The sequence below is a fragment of the Sciurus carolinensis genome, chromosome 8, assembly GCF_902686445.1.
Source record: "Sciurus carolinensis chromosome 8, mSciCar1.2, whole genome shotgun sequence".
NCBI lineage: Eukaryota > Metazoa > Chordata > Mammalia > Rodentia > Sciuridae > Sciurus > Sciurus carolinensis.
The window spans coordinates 123,388,891-123,405,223 of NC_062220.1; the positions used below are offsets into that span (position 1 = coordinate 123,388,891).

At 49.9% G+C, this 16,333-nt stretch overlaps 1 protein-coding gene across 6 annotated transcripts in view; it reads left to right on the forward strand.

Moving 5' to 3' along the window:
- The first annotated feature begins 2,149 nt into the window (after positions 1-2,149).
- The window catches only part of Tango2 (transport and golgi organization 2 homolog), a 33,105-nt gene continuing 18,921 nt past the window's right edge, over positions 2,150-16,333 (forward strand). For 4 of the 6 annotated variants that reach the window (XM_047562846.1, XM_047562847.1, XM_047562848.1 and 1 more), the window contains exon 1: positions 2,150-2,206. The gene's annotated coding sequence lies outside the window, so the exon portion shown is untranslated. Of the gene's footprint in view, positions 2,207-2,444; positions 2,671-16,333 lie in introns of those variants that run through there. The other 2 variants (XM_047562844.1, XM_047562845.1) reach the window with 2 other exon arrangements.

The window sequence follows — 16,333 nt, forward strand, 5'->3', positions numbered from 1 at the left end:
ATCCTGGTGCCCCTTTCCTTGGTATTACCTGGAGTGGTGGAGGAGCATTGTGGGACTTTGGCTACCTCCTGTTGAGATCAGCACAAGTCACATTTCCCTCGTGGTACCATAACCCTGTGCCAGCTCCACTTTCCTTTGTGGTGTGAGGGGAACCAGCAAGGATGCTACCCAGGAGGGCTAGTTTTGGGGGAGTCAGTGAACCTGGCTCATATTTGGTTCTAAACCTTTCCTGCCCTGATGAACCTGGAGATGACTAGTTCCTGGGTTCCTTGCATTCCCCAAGGCCACCAGAGGAACATATTTGTTTGCAGACAGTACTAATGGAAGTACAGGGGACCCAGACACTTAGATGTAATCTACCCATTTGGAGACTCCAGTTCCTTCACCCAAGTTGCTTGATCAGAACAAAGAAAGTGGCCTGGGCCAAAAACTCACCCTGGTACCACCATGGGGTCCACCTGAGTCCTGGCAGTCATGACGAATTGATTTCAGCACACTTTCAGAGAGACACAGCCACTACCAATCCATTGTAGTTGCCATTTGATATGAAAGCCATTTGGCATCTAGGAATAGGGATGCTGTTTGCATCTGGGAGGGGGGCAAAATGAAGCATCTCTCCGGGGAACACATGGGCCCCCATGAACAAGATAGCTCTCTTCCTGTGGAGCAGCACTGTGGGTAACTTCTTGGCTGAGATCCTATGTGGCTGGGTGGAGGGTGTTTGTTTTATTCCATATGGTAGATTTAATAAGTCTGTCACAGGGTTTCTCTTCAAGGACATCAGTCATATACTGCCTCTTCCCCAAAGACCCAGATCCTGCTTGTTCAACATCACTACATTTTGGTTCTATGGACGGTATGGTCTGGCTAGGTAGAGGGAGATCACTGGCACTAGCCAAGCATGATGGTGCTGCTGTTCTATAGGAGGGTGAGCAGCATGTCTGGGTATGTCTGCCACCTACTGGCCGTGAGTCCCAGAGTGTCTGGAGTTCTGTTTTGTTACCTGTAAAAGGTAATAGGTTACTGAGGAATACAAATGAGACAGCTAAAGAGCTGGGCAGAATGTGCTTTGAGTCAGTTCTGGGTTAGATTTTTGCCTTTGCCTCTCTGAGCTGCAGTTTACCACACGGTGTTAGAGACCCAGCTAAAGGTCAGGACATTTAGGTCTTCAACACAGGCCTGTGGGTATAATCCAGTCACTATTTTGACTTCAACCAGATGGCATAACTGCTCAGTGTTTGTCTGTAAACTGGATGAATAAGAAGTGTGGACTGAGGCACTTGGGTATAGTGTCTTTGGCACATTGTCATATCCTTAAGGTAGTTGTTATAGTTTGTTCAACACTCACTTTGGGGCTGGTCCTGGGCCTTTGGCCCTTGACTCTCCACTTTTGCAGTGCTCAGGCCCCTGACACACCTCAGAGGCCACTGGGGACAGGGAACCCCCAGGGAATGTCTCTTTTTGAGACCAGCCTGTGTCATCTGCTCACCTGGTACAGCTCAAGGTGGGCCACCCCCTCATCCTTGAGGCCCGGACCTGTAGAAAAATAGTTCCCATGTGGGCTCAAAAGCTTTAATCCAGGTATGGCTGAATGGCCTGGTCTGGGCTGTGTCCTGATACAGGAACATCAAGGCTTAGGGCTGCAGTGGGGAGGGGGCCAGAGGCTATAGAGGCAAACTGAGGGCAATAAAGCGAAGGAAGGGATGTCCAGAACGGAGGATGGATGAGTCCCGAGGTTGGGGTTAGGGGCCAGGGATTGGGAGACCAGGACCCAGCCTAAGAGGGGCGGGTTCTGAAGCAAGCAACCCTGTTCTCTTCCAGGAAGGGCTGCAGGGTGGACAGGTGACATGGTGCCCGCGAGGGGATAGGCTCAGGCGATGTTCGAACTTCTGAAGATACCTCAGCTGTCTGAGGAGCCCTGGAAGGTAGAAAGGCCGCGGAGTCACTTGGGATCCAGACGCCAGCGCAGCCTCCAGATTTGACGCAGCCCTGGAGGCGGGGCATCGGGAGGTGCAGCCTCTGAGCGACAGCGCTCAAAGCCAACCGGGCCCCGTCCTTAGGTACCTCGCCTCGCCCCTCGCCTCCTAGTCCAATGACTAGCGCACTGGCGGAGGGTGGGGCGGGGTCTGAACTGACTGCTGTGGTGCGCTGGCTCGCCACCCGGAAGTCGGCGGCGGCTGCGGCGGCGGCGGCGGAGGCGGAGGCGGTGAGTGCGCGGCTGGCGTCCTGGACTGGTCAACTGTGCTCCCTGCGGGGTCGGCCTGGGCCCAGGAACTCAAGGCTCTGGGGGCGCTGGTGGGGCTAGGCTGCACCAGGGCGAGGCGGGCCGCACTTACTCTCCCTGTCTCAGTTTCCCTTTTCCAAGGCGCAGAATGGAAATCTGGCGACTTGGCTCACGGATTCTTTTGGGTCCAGGGAGACCAGACCACCCCAGTCAACGAAAGCATCCCACGCAGTATTGGAAAGCGTTTGCAGTGATCCCACCCCAACAGTGTGCGGGTTGAGACCACTAGCAGACTGGAGCAGACTCGCTGCGGGAATGCTTAGAATGAAGGGTTAGGGATCTTCGTGTTGTCTGCGGCCTCAACCAGCATTAGGGACTACTCTGCTGACTGGCCCATCTCCCATGCTGTCGCCCCACAGCAGGATGACAGCTGTTGTCCCGTTAGAGTAAGTAGCAAGTGCTGGGTCATCCCTGTGTCTGGATGCGGCCTTCCGGGGTGACTTGAATAGTCAAACCCCACCTCAACCCTACCTGGAAGGCATCAGGGGTGTGGACTGGGCAGGGCTTCACCCAGGCCAGGCCTGGTCTTACTGCTGGGCTGGGCCTCTATTCTCTTGGGACACAAAGGGCCAATTACCGAGACTCCCTACCTTGTGCCTAACACCTCTCCTGTACTTCTTGGCTTCCTCCTGGGCAACAGCTTTGGAGTGAACCTCCTACCCTTGGACGAGTCCCTGAGCCTCTCAGGTCCCCTTTCTCCAACGGAACATTACATGCTTAGTGTGGGCCAGGTCTTTCATGCCTCTTTGGACCTGCTGACTGCTATTTTGCTACCACTTTGGGCTCAGAGCCATCTTCCATGAGGCAGATGTGATGGCAGCAATAAGGGGCAGCTGGGTAGTACTTTGGAAAGTATTCTCAAACTTGCTCATTAACCCTCTGGGTAACCTTGTGAGGTAAGTATATATTAGTCCAACCCTTTTCACAGTAAAGAAAATTCAGGCTAAGGGGACAGCTGGGTATTTCCAAGGTTGTTTAGGGCCAGGACTGGCTCTCAGTGCTTCTGCTCCTCCTGGTTCCCATCCCAGTAGCCCTCCTGCATCAGGTGACCTGTCTGGTGGGGTGGTGGCAGCTGGGGAGAGTGATTGTGTGATTGAATGGGCACAGCAAAACCTCTGCCTCTACCCCCAATATATTAGCACCTTGGCAGGGTTGAGTGAGATGTCCTGGTATTCCCACTTCCTTGGGACCCTATGGCATGGGTTCTCAGTTCCACATTTTCATGTTACTTGCTTATCTTTGGACTGCAGTTCTCAGTCTGAGCTTCTACCTGCTCTGATGTGTGATGATGATAATAGCCTTTTCCTAAATGAAGGTGACTGGCTACCAGCTCTACCTGGGTTGCCCTGCCCCTATGCTTCATTGATGTCTTTTCTTGTGTGTTGTATTCCAGTCATGTTCCATGATGGATATAATCACTTGCAATGCTGTGGGGTCTGGGTCTGTGCCTAACTTCTGTGTCAGATGGTGGGCTCTGCTGGCATCCTAATGTCTGCCCTCAAGTGCTCTTTTGAGGACATCTGTGGAGAAAGTGGATCTGCAGAGAAATAGTGTAGGACAGGGAGGCCTGGAGGACTTCTAGAAGTGGGGCCATGCTTGTCATTGACACTCTAGGTGGGTGAGAACTGGGGTCCATCCTTTGGTAATGTATCAATCAGCACATTATAGCAACACAGCTGAGTATGGCATTTGTTAGTTCTTACCATGGGGTTTGACAGTGTGCTCTGTGAAAACAAGGTTATCCTGAATCAACTGAGCTGCTCTTTGAGGTTATCTGTGCGGCTTCTCCCCTCCCCTTTATCTCTGTTTCCTTTTTAGACTGAAAAAATAATATATGAAAAAGGCTGACCGCCATCTCCTGATGACTGGTGCACCTGCTGACATTTGAAAGTGCATTGGCAAGGTCTTCAGTACCATGCTAACCATTTTTTTTGTGTGTGTGTGTGTGTGGTGGTACTGGAGATTAAAGCCAGGAGCACTGTGCCTCTGAACTACATTCTTAGCAGCACCTGTCCCCCCTTTTTTGAGATAGAGTCTCATTAAGTTGCTTGGGCTAGACTTGAACTTACAGTCCTGCCTCCTAAGTAGCTAGGCACATGCCACCATGCTCAACTCCGTGCATTTTTTTTGTGTGTGTTGTTGCCATACTGGGGATGGAACCTTGGTGTTCTCTACCACTGAGCTACATCCCCAGCTGTTTTTATTTTTTATTTTGAGAGGGTCTTGCTAAGCTGCTGAGGATGATCTTGAATTTGCAATCCTGGCCTTGAATTTGCAACCCTTCTGAATTGCTGGTATTACAGACGTGTGCTACTATGCCTGACCATGCTAACTTTTAAGTGCTTGCTTTTGTCCTTTTTGGAGCAGTTGTTAAGAATGTCTTTTTTTTTTTTTCTTAAATACATCACATAGGTTGCAAGGGCCACCTTAAAGCTGAACCTGTCTCTCTGTTGTGGGAAAGCCAGGTATTCCTGCCAGAAGTGTGAGATGGCAAGGGTCATTCTCTGTCTAGAGCTTTGCATCATGACCATGATGTGTCTTGTTTGTGCTGCTCCTTTGAACTATGAAAGGGCAATGATGACATCATGATGTCAGGCTGAAAAAATTTCCTTAAAACTTTGCAAAGATCCAAGGGGAGAGTATCACTGTAGACAATCTGTCATGGTAAAAAATGCCATGTAATAGTTAAAATGAGAAAGTGTAGCTTGCTAAGCTCTCTCACTGCCAAGATGGGAGGAGAGTAGGGCATTGATATGGATTGGCCACTCAGAGGATTTCCGGACGTCAGGGCTTTCTCAGCCAAGGCCCCAGGGACATGATACTGTGTTCCTGTGTATGTTTACCTCCTCTGCTGGCAGCTGCTGGGAGCCCACATCACATAACATCACCCTTCTGTGTCTGACCTGTCCTACCAAAAGAGCAACTCTGCCCCCCTGGGGGATGCCACGGTTGACAGTGATAGCCATCACAGTGACAGCTGTGCTATCAGCCATGTGGTTGCAGTTAGGCTGTTAGTGGAGTTAGGCACCTGGCTGCTCAGCCCTGCTGAGTCACTCTCTAGAAGTCTCTGGGTCTCTGTTCTCTTCTTGGCCACTCCAGACAGAGTTTGGATTGCCTGTAAAACATACACCCTACATGTTCTAAAGTACTTGGTGTAGATTGAATGTGTCAGCTCTTTGTGGGGCTCAGGTAACCTCTGTCCAGAGCCTTGATACATGCATCTCTGGTAGACCATCTTGATGGGAAGTGTGAGCCCTACTTTTCCATATGTGTTGGCCCTGTGTTTAAAAATACCTCTGTTCCCTTGTGTGTGTATCCCTGCATCTGTTGTTGCTGCATCCTGATTCTGCACTTTTCCCTTGTGCCACATGCCCTTTTTGCCTTTTCAGCTGACAAAGGGAAGTGCTTCCTCAAGGGCCCTAGGGTGACCAGGTGAGCAGTATTGTTGAAAGGCCAGCCGTGCGCCACCCTCTCTACCAAGGTGTTTTGCAGGGCTGATCTGTTCTTGTCCAGTCGTCTGTGTGCAGGCAACTCACCTTAAGTTATCTCCACCTTCCCATGTCCCTCACCTCTTCTACCTGTACCAGCAGGGTGAAGAGGGCAAGGTGTGCACACTTTCTGATGGTAGCTTTTGGGGCTGGAAAATTACTCTTTTACCTGCCATGAAATGTACATATTGAGAACACACAAGTTCTCAGTTTCTAGCCAGATGGATTGTACAAAAGGAGCCCAGTCAGGAAACCACCATCCATGCCAGGGCATGTGAGCTATCACCTGCACTCACCTATCTCCCTCATGTCTCCCAGTTGTCCCAGAGACTAGGTGGTTCTAGAAGCCTTGCCTTCTGTCCCTATGGGTCTTGTTTATTTCTGATCTCTGAACAAATGACTGAGGTGATGAGCTTTCTCCCAGGTGAATCTCCCCGCTACCCCAGGAGCTGGGCTTGTTGCTGTTTGCCACTGCATGCTTCTCTAGGGTAGAGATACCATTTTGGAAGGACACAGACTAGCTTCAAGTTCTAGGCTATGGGACCTGTAGGCGTATCTCAGTGATGGAATGCTTATCTAGCATGCAAGGCCCTGGGTTCGAGGCACTGCAAAAAAAAGAAAAAAAAAATCCAGGCTGGCACAGCTCTTGGCATGGCCAGCAGAGGGTGGGGCATGGCATGATCCAGTCAGGGTTTTAGAATATTCTGTTGTATTAATCTTTTTCATAACCATAATGAAATACTTGAGTCAGGCTAACTATAAAAAGAGGTTTATAATACATAGTTTGGATGCTAAAATGTCAGGCTCTGGCAAGAGCATATGTGGGAGCAAGCAATCAATCACATACCCAAGTTGGAGGCCAGAAGGGGATTCAGGGATGGGCTTACCCTTACGACAACTTGCTCTTTCAAGAGCTCAGGGTCATAAGAGCCACCATAATCTCTTTCAAGGACAGTGTCCTCAGTGATGTAGGGAGCATCTTTTCTTTTTTCTTTCCTTTTCTTTTTTCTTCTCTTCTTTTCTTGGCACTGGGGATTGTACTTAGGGATTCTTAACCACTGAGCCATAACTCTAGCCCTTTTTTACTTGTTATTTTGAGACCAGGTCTTGATAAGTTGCTTTAGGCCTTGCTGAATTGCTGACGCTGACTTTGAACTTGGAATCCTCCTGCCTCAACCTCCAGAGTTGCTGGAATTATAAGCATGTGCCACCATGCCTGGCAGGAGCCTTTGTTAAAGGTTCCACCACCTTTTAACACCACTGTACTGAAGACCAAACTCTCAACACATGGATCCTGAGTTTCGGGGCACACTCAAACCATAGCTTCTGGGAAAAACTAAAGGAGAAACTTGTTTTCCAGGCACCAGAGTATGCACTGGAACTAAGGTAAAACTACTGTAGCATCTGAGACCTGGTGACATATGCAGGGCTCTGAGGGACTGGGAACCTAGGGTATGACTGAGGTGGGACAGATTTGATGGCCCAGCAGCCTGTCTGGGGAGTAGTGACTGTGCTTTAGGGAAGCGTGGGTTGGGTCTTTGCCTCATACTGTCCACACAAGCAGACAGGGCAGATCCAAGAACTAAGCACATGTGCAGTCATACAAGGAAGTCAAGAAAAAGGGGTTCTCACTTTGGGACAGATAGGGTCTTATATAACAGAATGGGACACAAACACTGTGATTAGGAAATTTGCCATATAAGACCATTTTTGATAGCTTTGCAGGCAAAGCTGGAAGGCAGGGGATAGACAGGTAAAAGCAGTTGCAGGTTATGGGACACATGTGTGGATGCCCACATCCTGCCAGCCTCACTACAGGTCCATGAGACAAAGTCCCAGGAGTCAGTGACAAAGTGGCAATCTAAGAGCAAGGGCAGACAAGTGGCCAGCAGTCCTAAAACTCAGTCACTGGGAATTGCCAACAGAACTATGGTGAGAGCATTTCCTGCCACCGCATACATGTTGTCAGCTTTTGGCACTGGACGTTTGGGGACAGTTAGCCAGGTTTGCTTACAGGATACAGTCTATTTGTATATGTATGTGGGTACTTGCTGAGAAACCAATGTCACACAGCTCTCCAGATGGGACTTCTGCCTGACTTGTCATTAGAAGAATGTTCCCAGCAAGTGTGTGCTCCTGAATGGCCCAGGCAATGGAAGCAACAACTGTATAGTCCCCACTGGCTCCACAGAGCTGCCAGTTGTGGCAACTGGAGATGTGGAGTCTTGGACTACGACATGTAGAAGCTAAATGGAGTGGGGGACAAGCCAGCAGTGAGTGCAAGAGAATGGGGTGGGACAGGCTATTGGTGAAATTCCAGAGGAGGTAATGCTGGTCAGTGTTGGGTGGATAGCTGACTTGGTCAGTGTGTGATGCCTATTAACTCCTGGAAGCAGGTTAGGTCTGGAGTGCACAGGAGGGTGGCTTTGATGCCTTTCCAGGCTAAACCATACCCTGCAGTGTTGAAGCCTTCTGTGTGTCCCACTAGGGGCTGGCAGTGACTACAAAGCAGTGACATGGTTCGTGGGCCCCTCTCTTCTCTCCTCCTAGTGGACCACTCTGTCAGGTTGTTGGTCTGTGACCTGTGGACCCATTCTTCAGAGTGATGGGTCTTATCTTCACGTGGCTCTTGTCAGAGTGACTGTCATCATTGCCATGTGTCCTGGACATGTGACAAGTCTTTGACCAGGCCTGCCTGTCTGTGTCATTTTCTTGTTGTGCTCCTTTTAGACAATGCATGGAGTGAGGTTTGGGACTTGGCTCCCCTGGAAAGTCTTGTCCTTCTTGGAGAGGTGGTTTAGCCCTTTTCTACTTGGCCTTTGGGAAGAAAAGGTCCCACTGATTCCTTTGAGAATTCAAGAGAGAGGGAAGGAGCCCCAGGCTGGACCGGGGGTACCAAGGGGAGTTGCTGTCAGAGGTAGTTGGTGGGCAGATAGGACGGTGCATTTTGGGAGAGTTCTTAAAAGCATTATTAGCCGATAGGCCAGGAATGCCTGAAATCTCTGTTCCTCTCAGCCAGCACCATGCACCAAGGATAACTTGAGCCAAATCCAGGATGCTTACTTCCTGTTTTGCAGAATAACCAGTTGTTAGGCCAGGGGGACTTGAACTGTGTTTCTGGTAAGAGTTTCACTGACATTCATAGAGGATAGGAAGCCCTTGGCTATGATATGAAGGGGGCTGTTTCTTTCCTTTCACATCTTGCACATCTTCTTGCCCAGGGCCCAGTTATGTTCAGGGACTCCCAGGTGTGTGTAGAAAGCACTGGGAGTTTCCTTCTGAGAGTGACCTGTGCTATATTCCTGTATGGGCTCTGGCAGCACTCAAGATTCAATCTTGGTGATCATCTCTGTGACCTGCCTGGCAGGGTCAGCAGAGGCAGTGAGTGTCAGGTACCAAGCAGGTTTATTCCCAGGCTTCCCTGAACACAAACTATACATGTCCATTGGGCATTTGTTCTGGTAGGGGTTGGACCCTGCAGGAAGGCAGAATGCCTGGCCCAGCACCAACTCACTGGTGCCAGCCTCAGTACCTAAACTTTGGTCAGTGATGAGGTGACTAGAGATGGGGTAGCCCTGTGGCCAATGGAGGCCCATAGAGAGTTGGAGTGTCCTTTTGGGATAGTGTTGACTGTCACAGGACACTGAGACCTTCCTTTGTCATCCCATCTTCGTAAGAGGAACTTGACTTTCCTCAGACATAGAGCCTCATAACACATATGTGCATGCTCCTATTATGTTTCTGCCAGGTTCCTTTATGCCCTGGGAGGCAGGCAGGAAGGACTGTGTGAGCCATGGCACAGAACTGTGTGTGTCTTTTATTTGTTTATTTATTTTATTTTGTATCCATCAACAAGAAATTGTACTTTATTTGATGTGATACCCTTCCATGTGTTTTAGAGGGTACACCAGGGCTTTGGGAAGGAAAGATTCTCATGTAGGCAATTACTTAAAAAAAAAAAAAAAAGAATGTATATTTTGTAAATACTGAAAAAGCTCTGGCCAATTTGACTTAGATGGATTGTAACTTTGCTTACAAAGATTGCCATTAAACTCTTGCTTAAGGCACTCTGATTTTCTATAAGCATGCTAAAGGCAAAAAATTAATGTGAATAAAGTGGGGAAACAAAAAGACTGTAACTGATAATATGCAGTCACATAAAAAATGTCTTGTCTGGTTCCCTGTAATGGATCCTGGGGTGGCCCCACCCCTCAAAGAGTTGTGTTCTAGGTATCTTCTGCCCCTTGCCTCTAAAGTTACTTGAGTGGTTTGACTGTGCAGGGAAATTGTGATTCAGCTTGGACCTTACCTAGTCAGGCAGCCCATGATCAGTGGCAAATTCCAGCATCGAGATTTCTGGCCCTGTGAGGACCTCTAGGGTGATGTTTCACTAGAGCAAAGAGGCAGGTGTAATTGGGCTGAGCTGGACTGGTTTGGGCTGGGCTGGTTTGGGCCGAGAGAGCAGATTGCCCAGAATGGAGTCTGCCTATAGGCTCTGAGGCCCAGGCCCTCATAAGAAGTTTAGTGAAGTCAGCATCTCACAGGATGGAGGGGGACATGGGGTTTCAGGAAACAAAGAGCTACTTTGTAGCCTTAGCCCAGTGTGCTCACCTCTGTGAGCTACTGTGCCTTCACCCCCATAGAGTCATTATTACAGTGCTATTGAGAGACCCCAAAGCCACCCTTAACTTCAGTGATTCACTAGGAGGACTCAGAACTCAGGCCATTAAATTCAAGGAACAGATACCAATTAAGATCAGCAATGGAAAAGGTACAGAGGACAGTGTCTAGGAGAGACCATGCACCAGCTTCCAGCTTCCAGTTGCCCTCTCCCAGTGGAGTTATGTGTACCTGTTTAGTTCTCTCAGCAGTCACGTGTGACAACATATGGGGTGTTGCTGTGGTGAAACTTACCCCAACCTGGGTGTTCCCAGGTTTTTATTGGGAGTTGGTCATTTAGCTTGATTGACTACCTGTGTGGTTGACCTTACTTCCTTTTCAACCCCTCCAGAGATTGAGCTGATGCAATGTGGCCTAAGACCCTCACCATAAGTCACATTGTTAGCATAGACTATGAGGTATTGCCCAAGGCTCCAGTTGAATAAGGACACTCTTGCTAGATAGGATATTCCAGAGGCTTAGAGGATACCTCCAGGAACAGCTGTACAAGGTCAGAGCTTTTTTTGGAGTATGTAGGGTATGAAATCCTGGGCCTGCTGAACTATCCCTACATTGCACACATGGTCACCCTGGGCCCACCTGGCTGCAGGTGGGAGCACTTAGAAAAGGTACATATTTGAGTTGGTGGGTATTACCCCAGGAGATGTGGTGTTTTCTCACTTGTTACTAGTCAGGCCAAGGACACAGTGGTAGTACCCTGTCCAGGTATTGGTGGACAGATGAGAATTGTGGCTACTCTGGCCTCATTCATGCACTCACAACCTCAAGTACCTGCCCTGTCTAAATCATAGTCCCTGGGCTGGAGATCTTTGCTGGGTGTTTTCAGAGAAAGCATACTTTCCAGGGCCACAACCTCTGGTGCTCAGCAGGACTTCATGCTGGCTCCTTTTCATTTTTAGAACTTGCCAGGTAGTTTTTAAAAAGACCTTAGAACTTGGCAAAACTCACAAGAGTTGGCTTTTTAGGTGATATCTTGGTTTGACAAAGATTACCTAGTAGTCATGTACAGTGAAGTGGAGTCTATGTGAGTTGTGGAACATGGCATCACAAGGAAACCATGACAAGGAGACTCCAGAGTATAATGTTTAGGCCACTGATGGAGCCAGCTGCTGTGCTGATAGGCTCAGCTCCCTGATTTTCTTTGCAGAGCAGCTCAGGCCACAATAAGGATCCATTGAGATTCACAATGAGCATGAAGTAGAAAGCTTCCCCACACAGTGCTAAGAGAGCCACTTCTCTTGCCTTCCTGATTGGGAACCTCATCACTGTGCTATGCCATATTGCCCTTGCATCTTGACAAATGTCAGGATGTTTGGCCAAAACTCACAGACTTTGCTCTCAGCTCCTACATGTGACTTTTCCTGACTGCCACCCACATGGCCTCATTTCTTCAACTTGGACCACGCATCTGGGTTCTTCCATTCCTGTGGGCCTGAACAAGATTGACCTGTACCCCTGTGTCAAGGCTGTTGCCCTTAGGACAGTGTCGTCAGTGGGACCACCATGATGACCAGGGGAAGGCTGCTGCTCTGTCACCCCTGTTTCTCTTCCTTTGGGCAGGGTTGGAAGCCTGGCTGCAGGGAGATAAGTGAGGCGACAGGGCCTCACTACAAGTGGCATGCCAGCTTTTCGGAGATCAGTGAGGCAACAGGGCCTCACTGCAAGTGGCATGCCAGCTTCTCGTAGTTCCGTGACGTGACTGGGCAAAACAATTGTGGATCTGCTGGGGTAAAGCAGATGGGTAGAACCAGTACTGGGGGTGTCCTGGTACTGGGAGGGAAGTAGTTGCCAGGAGCAAGTGCAGGGTCCAGGAGGCCCATTTGACCCCAGCATCCCATGTATGCCCACTCTCAGTAACCAGCTCATCAATCCTTCACACCAACTCCAGTGGTCAGGCGAACCTCACTAGGCCCATCTTGTCACATCCCCACTGTGTGACCTTGGATGTGTTGCTAGAGCTCTCTGTGAGAGGGATCATACCTGTGAAACTTGAAGCCTGGGGATGACACTCCTTAGCTGTCCCCTCCCCTACCTTGTGATGCCCTGGGCTAGCCTCCTCCAGGTCAGTATGCGTGGCACCTGCACCATTTTGTTGGGGCCCCCCTCCCCTCTCCTATGACCTGGCTGTTATTCTGGTTATCTGAGGTTAAGAGAGAAAGGATGAAGGAGGGTGAACCTTTTACACCAGGAGAGTATGGGTGTGTGACCATTTGATTGCCGTTGGCAGTGTGTGTAGCTTGGTATTGTGTTCTTATTTGTTGGGCCAGGAACTGCTTGTCATAGGACATGATTTCTAGCAGAAACTCAGATGCTGCCAAACCGGGGCTCCTAAAGCCCCTGGGTGAGGCTACTTGCCAGACCCCTGGCTCTCTTCTCTGTTTCTTCCTTTACCTGCTTTTGCAGGTCTGGCTACCTGACCCTCAGAGGTCCTAAAACCCTGTGTGATCCTGACCAGGCTGCCAAAGACCTGTGGAGTTTCTACTTAGTCCATGAGCTAAGCCCAGAATTGGGGCCAGATGGTGGAGATATCAATAGGAAAATCAGGCATATTTCTCTCCTGGATACCACCCTTTCCTGCATGACTCAGGTATCCTTTAAGGTGAGGTCCTTGTGGCCCATGTAGATACCCCTGAGGATGAGCCCCAACCTCTCCTGTGGCACAGTGGATTTTCCCACAGAAGGTGTGGAAAGTAGCCTTAGGAAGTATGTAGGTGCACAGCAATGTGATCAGGATGCCCTGGGGTTTATCCTATAGGGTGATTCTGGCTGCCCGTGTGCCCAACTGCCCCTATTCTGCCCACTATGCCATGACTAGGAGGCTGGGTTTTGTACCCAGGACTTGCTCTCAGAGCTTGCAGGTCCACAGGAGTGGGAAGTGGTCCATTGAGTAGGGTATCAGGAAGGACTTTGTCAGGCCCTGAAGAAGGTGGCAGAGCTTGGGGTTGGTGGGTGGGAGCCTGGGTGGAAGATCACTGGGTCAAGGGGACCTGCCAAGAGTTTACTGATAGAGTGTATGGAGGCATGGGTTAAGGAGTGGGGTATGCTTGGGGAGCTAAAGTGGGAAAGGAAAGGGAGGTGGCCTGCTGACCAGAGCGGTTGGAGGGTCCAGTGGGCAGCGGGCCTGGCTTGAGTGGGGGGTGAGGGATTGGAGAGAAAGGCAGTTCCTGATGGTCCCCTCCCCAGGGGCTGGCTTTCCTCTGGTCTTTCCCTCCCAATGACCGCGTCTTCATCGAGACTGCAGCTCTGGGCTCTACGCCAGCATCTACAGCATCAGGCTACCTGGAGACCCATCATTGGCCTTCCTGTGGAGAGTGGAGCCCTTCCCATCACTGCTTTCTGGAGGGCTGGTGTGCTAGGATAGCAGGGTCTTAAAGCTAAAGCAGGGGGCCTTTCTGTCTGACAGTGGACAAATGCTGCTCCTGTCAGCAGACCTTGCTGAGTAGCTGGAGTCTTAAGTTATCCTGAGATAATGGTCCCAGTGGGCACTGTCAGGGTGCCCAGGGAGGGAATCCAGTCTGCTCTTGACCTCTGACTTCATTCTGTACATGACCATTCTATGTTAGTCATCCCTTTGGCTCACTGTCCTATGAAGGGCAGTGACCAGCAACCCATTTGCAATGACTGAATATCTCCTAGCACCCTGTGCTTCTGCAGAGGGTTCTCATAACCATGGTGACAACTCAGTTACACAGCCGCCGGCTCCTTCCTGGGGCAGAATATTGGTCCTCAGTGGTCATCACTAACTCCTGTGCCTGCCAGGCCCTGGTACAGAGCAGGAGCCATGGAGGAAAGATGTGTGGGTAGGTGGAGGAACACAGGTTGAAGTGCCCTGAGCCTCAGCTCAATCCTGAGGGCTTTCTCCAGAGCCAGGTGGGTTTGGATCCTTGGTAGTCCCAATGTGTAGTCTGTGGGAGCTGGCAGGGAAAGTAGCAGTTCATGAATGGAGAGTGGATCCTTTGTGCTTCTTCCTCTACCCCAGGCCTGACCAGTGAGCTGGGAACAACATTACGTTGCCTCGAAGGCCTGTGAGCTTGGCAGTGTTCCCATGACTGCGAACCCAGATATTCACTGAAGGCTGTGGCCAAAGCCCCTGCTGTCCCCATGATGCTGGCTCTGGCTTTGATGGCAGGGTTGGTGCACTGAAAATGCCCTTGTTTTGTGGTGAGATGCAGAGTCTGAAAAGTTGTCTTGTCAGATTCCTAAGAATTGGGAGTAATGGTATCAGTATCAGAGGGGGAGGTTTCAGTGAGGCCTCTTTTTTAAGAGGCTTTCTTTGGCAGTTGTTGGGGGCTCCTGGCCTGAAACAGTGATCCAGAGCCTTCCCCAGCTTATGCCTGCTGCTTATATACTCATAGGGAGGCTTTGAGGCCTGAGGTAGAGGGGACAGGAATGCTTATGACCTGTTGAAACTTGGAGATAGAATGGACCTCACTTACATAACTCTGGCTTTCTGCTTCAGCAAGGACCTGGATACACAGACCCACTTTCCAGGTATGCTGCCTCTTGAGGAGGAACCCAAGGTCTGATTGGTACCATGTGCTTAACATCTGGGACCAAGGCCACTGCAGGGATCCTCCTTATCCCAATGGTGCTCCAAGATAGAGCACAGTGCTTCCTGATTCCTAGGACTCCCCAGAGTATGGCATGACCCTCCCAAACCACCAAGGTTAACCAAGATAGGGCACAACCCACTCAGACCTCTAGGGTATCTTTGGCCAGTGCACTTGGAGCTCACTGGCCTCCATGAGATATACATAGGCTCATAAACGCAGGTGTATACGGATGCCACACACATGTGTACACACTGATACATGTATACATACACACAAGTACATATGTTAGTTGACTTTCTGTCACTGTGACAAGATAACTGAAAATCAAAGGAGGAAAGATTTATTATGGTTGATGGTTTAAGTTCATGGTTGGTTCCTTTGTTCCTGGGCTTATGGTGAGGCAGAGCATCACAGTGGAGAGGATGTGGTGAAAGGAGTTGCTCACCTTATGGAACCTGAGAGTGAGAGACAGAGACAGGCAGACAGACGAAGGTGGAGGGGAAGGGACAAGGGACAAATATACCCTTCAAAGATAGGTACCCAGTGGCCTACTTCCACCAACTAGGCCCTACCTCCTAAAGGTTGCACCATCTAGGAGCACCACAACCTGGTAGTCAAACTTTAGCACTTGGCCTTTGGGGGACACTTCAGATCCAAACCATAACACATGTACAAAGAAACAAAGACATGTTCATGCATTTACATACCTCAGCAGACTTACCTCTGTGCACTGAATACCCACACACATACCAGTTTGTTAGACTTTTTGGGGAAGAATGTTTGGCTCCCTCAGTATTAAAACAGCTTCTTGATTGTTTTATGTCTTGGCTGCAGGCATTAGCTCTGCCTGAAGCTGTCACTGAATCATTGCACACATGTAGACTTCAGTGACCTTTGAGTCACTTTTACAGGTTGGTGGCATCAGTATCTAATATTTTTTCAACTTGGTGGTGGGAAAATATCTGCTCGGCTCCAGGGACTCCTAGGCACAGGTCTGGGGTCTGTGTGGCAAGGGGGTGGGCACTTAATCCATGATCGCCCAGCACCTAGGTGTGTATACACATTGCCAGCACATTTCCTTGCCTGCTGATGTGGATGTCCAGGGCTCTTGGGTCCTGTGAGGTGTTGGGCATGAGCTGGATGAATCCCTGCTAGGAAAATATGCTGTAGAGCATCTCAGGTGGGTGGGGTGTGGTGTCCTGCTTTGATGTGCCATGGCCTGAGATGAAGGTGCCTCCCTTGGTTGCTTGTGGGGAGGATTTGGTGCCATTTCACAGGAGGTTATGCCACAGCTACCTGTGTGGTTCCTAGTCTCACTGTTGCCATTC